The sequence below is a fragment of the Petaurus breviceps genome, unplaced genomic scaffold, assembly GCF_028583685.1.
Source record: "Petaurus breviceps papuanus isolate PSGF00001 unplaced genomic scaffold, PetGlider_PUasm1.0 227, whole genome shotgun sequence".
Taxonomy (NCBI): Eukaryota; Metazoa; Chordata; class Mammalia; order Diprotodontia; family Petauridae; genus Petaurus; species Petaurus breviceps.
The window spans coordinates 11589779-11595812 of NW_027185896.1; the positions used below are offsets into that span (position 1 = coordinate 11589779).

At 38.5% G+C, this 6034-nt stretch overlaps 1 protein-coding gene across 4 annotated transcripts in view; it reads right to left on the minus strand.

Moving 5' to 3' along the window:
- The window catches only part of ARIH2 (ariadne RBR E3 ubiquitin protein ligase 2), a 66222-nt gene that overhangs the window by 59901 nt on the left and 287 nt on the right, over positions 1-6034 (minus strand). The gene's annotated exons all lie outside the window — the stretch shown is intronic.

The following is a 6034-nucleotide window of genomic DNA, read 5'->3' on the forward strand; positions in this document are numbered from 1 at the left end:
GACTGACTTAAAAATAGAGGCTTTCACTGAAAAATTACTCCCTCTGTCATAGCCCAAAACTTTCGGTATGTTGCTATAACTGAAGAACTTACCTTCTACTCCTATGAAATTTTACTTTAAAATACGAAGCATTCTACAACTGAAACTTTTTACAAGATTTTTCATTTAGGGTAGCAATATACTATCTATAAGGCACATATATGCCCACTCCTCTGAGTCATATTACCACCATTCCCGTTACAGAGAATCTAAACTTTTTGCGGACAAACCAACTGGGACCTCATAATTATACTTCATGTGATCCAATTAAATTGAACAAGCATTGATTATCCAAGGAAAAAGTTTATTTCTACCAACTGAACCTTCATAGCTTCCTTATAAACACTTCAAAGAGAAAGAAGCAAATCTGAACCAAAGGAAAACCAAGACTTAAGACTTAACAACAACCTGAGAGATCATATTTTTAAATAGCAGAAAACAAACTAATATTATTACAACTTTCCATTTGTCACTTTACTAAAAAGTTGATGGAACATGACACACAAATTAATGGTGCTTGTATGTAGTAAAGGAAGACACTATGTAAAATTTGTAGTAAAGAAAGATTTACCTTTCCAAAAACCTTAACTATTCCTTCTCCCTAAAACCAAGAGACAGGAAGGAATTTTCAGGGTTTTTTCCCTTTTTAATTTTTTTTTTGGTTGTTCTGAATTTGACCAACATCAATAATCAAATGTTTCCATATACAAAAAGAACATCACAAAGAGAGTGTAAGAAATCACCAATCTATTACATGTAGGTTTTTTTAAGTATATAATAAATTCAACACAGTGTCAAAACTCTTCTGCTTTTCTGGTCTACCTCTAAACTTCACAAGAGACACAAACCCACAGATGACCCAAAATTTGAATGTTATTCCTCTCAATCAAATACAGAAGATTCTTGATAGACTTCTAAGAAATCACTCAAGTACTGCAAAAAAAAAAAAAAAAGAAAGGAGAGAGAAAGGAAAGATCTAAGTCTTTATAGTTTCAATTTAGGGATTCAAAGAACCTCTAAATATATATGTATATGAAAAATTTAGGTTCCCTTACAAAATCAATCCACATTTATTTCTTTGTTACTCTATTATTACTTTGTTACTTTGTTTAATCTCAGATTAAAAAGAATTCCAGTTAGTTCTAAACATGACATACTGCATTTATATTTAATAGCAAACCCAAACCAGGGGCATATAAAGGGTTCAGGCCCTTGACCAGAGAGACAACTTGGTAGTGGATACAGGGTGACCCTCAAATCAGGAAAAACTGAATTCAAGTCTTATCTCTGACACATGCTGGTTGTAAGACCCTAGATAAGTCACCCAGTCCTGCTAGTATTCCTAAACAACTATTTAAGACTCTAAGTTGCAGAATAGTTGCTAATCTGCATTGGTAGGATGTTCTCTCACCTGAATAACAGAATTTGCAACATGGAAGGTTGTAGCCACCTAGTCCACAATATATCTGAAAAATGGTGATACAGCCTTTGCTTAAAGACCTCCAAGGAGAAAAAACATACCACTTCTTAAAGCAGCCCATTACATTTTGGGACAGAATCAACTAATAGGAAGTTTTTCCTGTCATTAATCCTAATTTTGCCTCTTTCCAACTTCCCACACCACTGCTCCTCATTCTGCTTTTTGGGTCAAACAAAATTAATATAACCCTTCTTCATGTAACAGTTTCTCAAATATTTGAATACAGCTATCAAGTCTCCCCTAAGTTTTCTCTTGCCTAAACATTCCCAGTTCCTTCAACTGATCTTCATACTCCAAAACCGTCACCATCTTGGATGCCCTCCAATTTGTCAATGTACTCCTTAAACTGTGGTACCCAGAAATGAACACAATGAAATCTGAGTAGGTCATAATATAGTAGGACTATAACTTCCTTATTATTAGAAGCCATGCTTCACTTAATGCAACTCAGGACCACATTGGGTCTTATGGCTCCTGAATCATACTGATTCATACTGAGTTTGCAGTCCACTAAAACCAGATCTTTTTCAAACTAACTACTGTCTAACTCCCATCTATGAAATTCCACCTTCCTACATTCAGTCTAATGTTTTAGCTTGCCAAGATCTTTTCAATATCCTATTATCCAATGTGTTAGCTCTTTCTCTCAACTTTGTGTAAACTAAAATGCTAATGATCATTTCATCTTTGCCTATATTTCAGTCAGTACTAAAAATGTTTACCTAGCACAGAGCCAAGCACAGATTCCTGGAGCACTTCCCTGGAGCCCTCCTACCTGTATGACACTGAACCATTAATAATTATTTTCAGTTCAGCCACACACCCAGTTCTGAATCCATCTGTTTGCATTTTAAGGTCTATAGCTCTTCATCTCCACAATAAAAGATATGGGACACTTTATCAAAATCTTTGCTAAATTTGAGGTAAACTATATTCACAGCATTCATCTACCACTTTAGTAATCCTGTCGAAAAAGGAAATAAAGTTAATCTCACTCAACTATTTCTTGAGAATAACGCCTAACATTTATATGGTGCTTTAAGTTTGTAAAGCACTTTTCAAACAGTTTCTCATTTGATCCTTACAATCACTCTGGGAGGTAGATGCTATTAATATCCTCAGTTTCAGTTAAGAAAACCCAGTCTGACAGAGGTTAAATAACTTTCTCAAGGTCACAAAGCTAGCTAGTATCTGAGGGAGAATTCAAACTCAGGTCTTCCTCTATACACTACACCTCCTAGCCACTTCAATGAAGCAATCTGGTTTTTTTTTGGTAATCACTTTCCTTTCTAGATGCTTTCTAAATAATTCTTTAATAATCAATTATATAACTTCCACTTTTTTTTTTTTTGCACTTTTTGAAGAGGGGAAGGCAGGGAAAATGTGGTTAAATGACTTGCTCAAGGTCCCACATCTAGTTTTTGTGTTAAGTATCTGAGGCTAGACTTGAACTCAGGTCCTCCTGACTCCAGGGCTGGTGCTCTATTCACTGTGCCACCAGCAGCTCCTATTCTATAACTTTCCCCAGCATCAAAGTTTAACTTATTGGCCTATGGCTTGCAGATTCTGTCCCCCCCCCCCCCCGCCCCCGGCCCTTTAAAATCAGGACATTTATCTTTCTCCCATTTCCATGATCTTTCAAGAATCACTGACAGTGACCCTGCAATCACATCTACCAGTTCAGTACCAGAGGTGACTTGAATTCATCAATGGCAACTAGGTGGTATTGGCATTCAGTCCATTTTTCAGTCGAGTTCAACTCTTTGTGACCTGTTGTAGAGTTTTCTTGGCAAAGATACTTGGAGCATTTGCCTTCTCCAGTTCATTTTACAGATGAGAAAACTGAGACAAACAGGATTAAGTGACTTGCCCAGGGTCATACATCTAGGAAGTGTCTGAGGCCATAACTGAACTCAGTAAGTTCAGGAAGTTGAGTCTTCCTGAATCCAGGTATAGCACTTTTACCTACTTCATCACTAACTCCTTATTTATCTTGCGTATCAACTACATGTTAATCATTTTTGTTCTATCACTCCCAGTGCAAAGGCCATTTTCCTTGGGGTTCACTGAGACCATAGAGTCAAACCAAAATACATATAACAATGAAATAAATGTATGAAAAGCTGTGTCAAGCACAGTGCTAAGAACTAAAGATATAAATACTTTCATTATACATTCACAATACATTCATAATGGTTGCCCTTAGGAAGTTTACAGTCTAATGAAGACAAAATATACAGAGCAATGGAATCCCTGTTTTGGTCTCAGAAATCACAAAAACTGAATAGTGTCATAGGGAAGTAAATTAAGAAGGGAAAATACATGCATACTATTTGTCAATAAAAATGACAGCTGTTTGCTAGTAAATGAGCTCTCTATACAGATGAAATCACAGGTCCAAAACAAAACATTGTTTTCACATAATCAATTACCTGGTGGATTTGAGGGACCTTGCTAAACCTATGAAATCACAGGTCTAGATACACACATAAAAACCTTTCACTTCTGTAAAAATTTAAGATACATTCTGCTTTTCATATACCATGAAAGTACCCTAATTTTCCTTAAGGAACCAGAGAGCACAATAGAAATGCCAAGTACTATTACCAATCAACATAAGTAATAATCCATCAAAATTCTATTGTGTCCCCTCCCTAGGTTTCTTTCTTTTTTTAGAGACTGGCTCTCCCTATGTAGTTTAGGCTGGAAGGGCAGTGGCTATGCCCACATTGATTCCAACACTAATAGGTCACTAAGTTTTAATTGGCACCATTTTTAAGATGTGGGTCAATTCATCCCTCCTTAGGCATTCTGCTAGCCCTGGGAGTGGGAGGATTGATATTGATGACAGAAGCCTTATAGACATCGGATTATTCTAGCCCTAGAGAAGCTGAGAATCCCAGTAGCAGAGATTACTTATATTCACTACCACCAGGTCAATCTCCCAAAGTTACAATGCACACAGGAAACTTTTTGGTTTCACAAACCTAATGGGTGACAGTCAAGATATACTGACCCTATTGCCCACAAAGAAAGAAAAAAAAGACCTAGAAATGCTGAAACACAATGCAACAAAGTTCAGAGACTTAATACCCACTTCTAAATTCCATCACTAAATCTGGCTTTTGAGCCCAAACAGGTTCCAAGACTAACCACAAGAAAAAAAGGAAAAAGAAAAGAAAAAAACCCAACCAACCCTGGGAAGTGTATGCTTTTTATATGAAAAGGTCAACTAACTTCAGTATCTGAAAAAAATTAGTACTAACTGATCAGTTTTCTTGAGGATATCTATTTCTCTATTTTCCAGAGAAAATTTAGTCCCGAAAAAAAAAAATTATGATTCAACAACTTACTTTCCCAACTTGACACAGGTAAAACCAGGCCATTTCTTATCACAAGACCAAAACAGACCCACCTGACATGTAAAAGTGATAAAAATTAATCTTAATTGGCAACAGAGTTCAAACTATTCTTGCCCAGTGGCCACCGTGGCCATTATTTTTATCTATTTAATTATTTGCAACTTATTTTACTCACTTTTCAGAACCAAAAGTTTGTTCTTTCTGAAAAATCACAAAGTTGTTATTTTCAGTAAAACAACAAGCATTATTAAAGTGCCTACTATATGCCAGGTATTGTGCTCGACAACATGTCAATATTAAATAAAATGACAATAAGGGTAATGGGTGAGAGTCAGGAGCAGTGAAAAGCAAATGAACATTTCTAAGCTCAAAATATCCCTTATTAGAGCCCATCAATACCACTATAGGAAGAAACTTGACATTGCACACTAAGGAGATAACAATGTGTCATTTTGTTTCCAGAAAATCTGAGAGCCAGGCCTGTTTGGAGTCACTATGGTGGATGTTTGGCTTACAGGGATAGAAATTTATTCAGTGGAAAACTCAGAATCGTTTCATAGATACGGCTTAACTCCTTACAACATTCAGAAGGAAGACACCGACTAGTAAGGGCCAATCCAAGTCACGATCCCTTAAGGCTCTCTAAAGGCACACAAAAAAGGTGGTGGTTGTTAGGGGAAGGGGGGGGGGGTGTAGGAGGTGTAGGAGAAGAAGGGGCCTAACTTCCCGAAACAAGAGAATACCCAAAGCCGAGGGCATATCCCCACAAACTTTGAACCCTCCGCATCTATCAAAGGACGAGGAGCTGCAACGGGGAGCCTGGCCAGAGGGTTCGGGAGGAAGGTTAGACCAGTCTCTCCCCCGCCTCCCGCCCATGTATGTATGTATACACACACACACACACGTCCCCCTCCCCACCGCCTCCAGGGCTTGGCCAGGGTTTTGAGGACTAGTCAGAGGCAGTTAACTACACCAGGAGAGAGCGAGCCGGCCCCGGGGCAGGAGAGGCTGGCCCTGGCAGCCCGGCCGGGTCCGGGGGGAGCGGGGAGTGGGCATCATGCTCAGCTGGCCGCCGCGGGTAGGGCCTAGGAGAGGCCCGGACCTCCGCTGGGGAGAGGTCGGGTCCTCGGATTCAAGGCCGGGCCAATGAGGC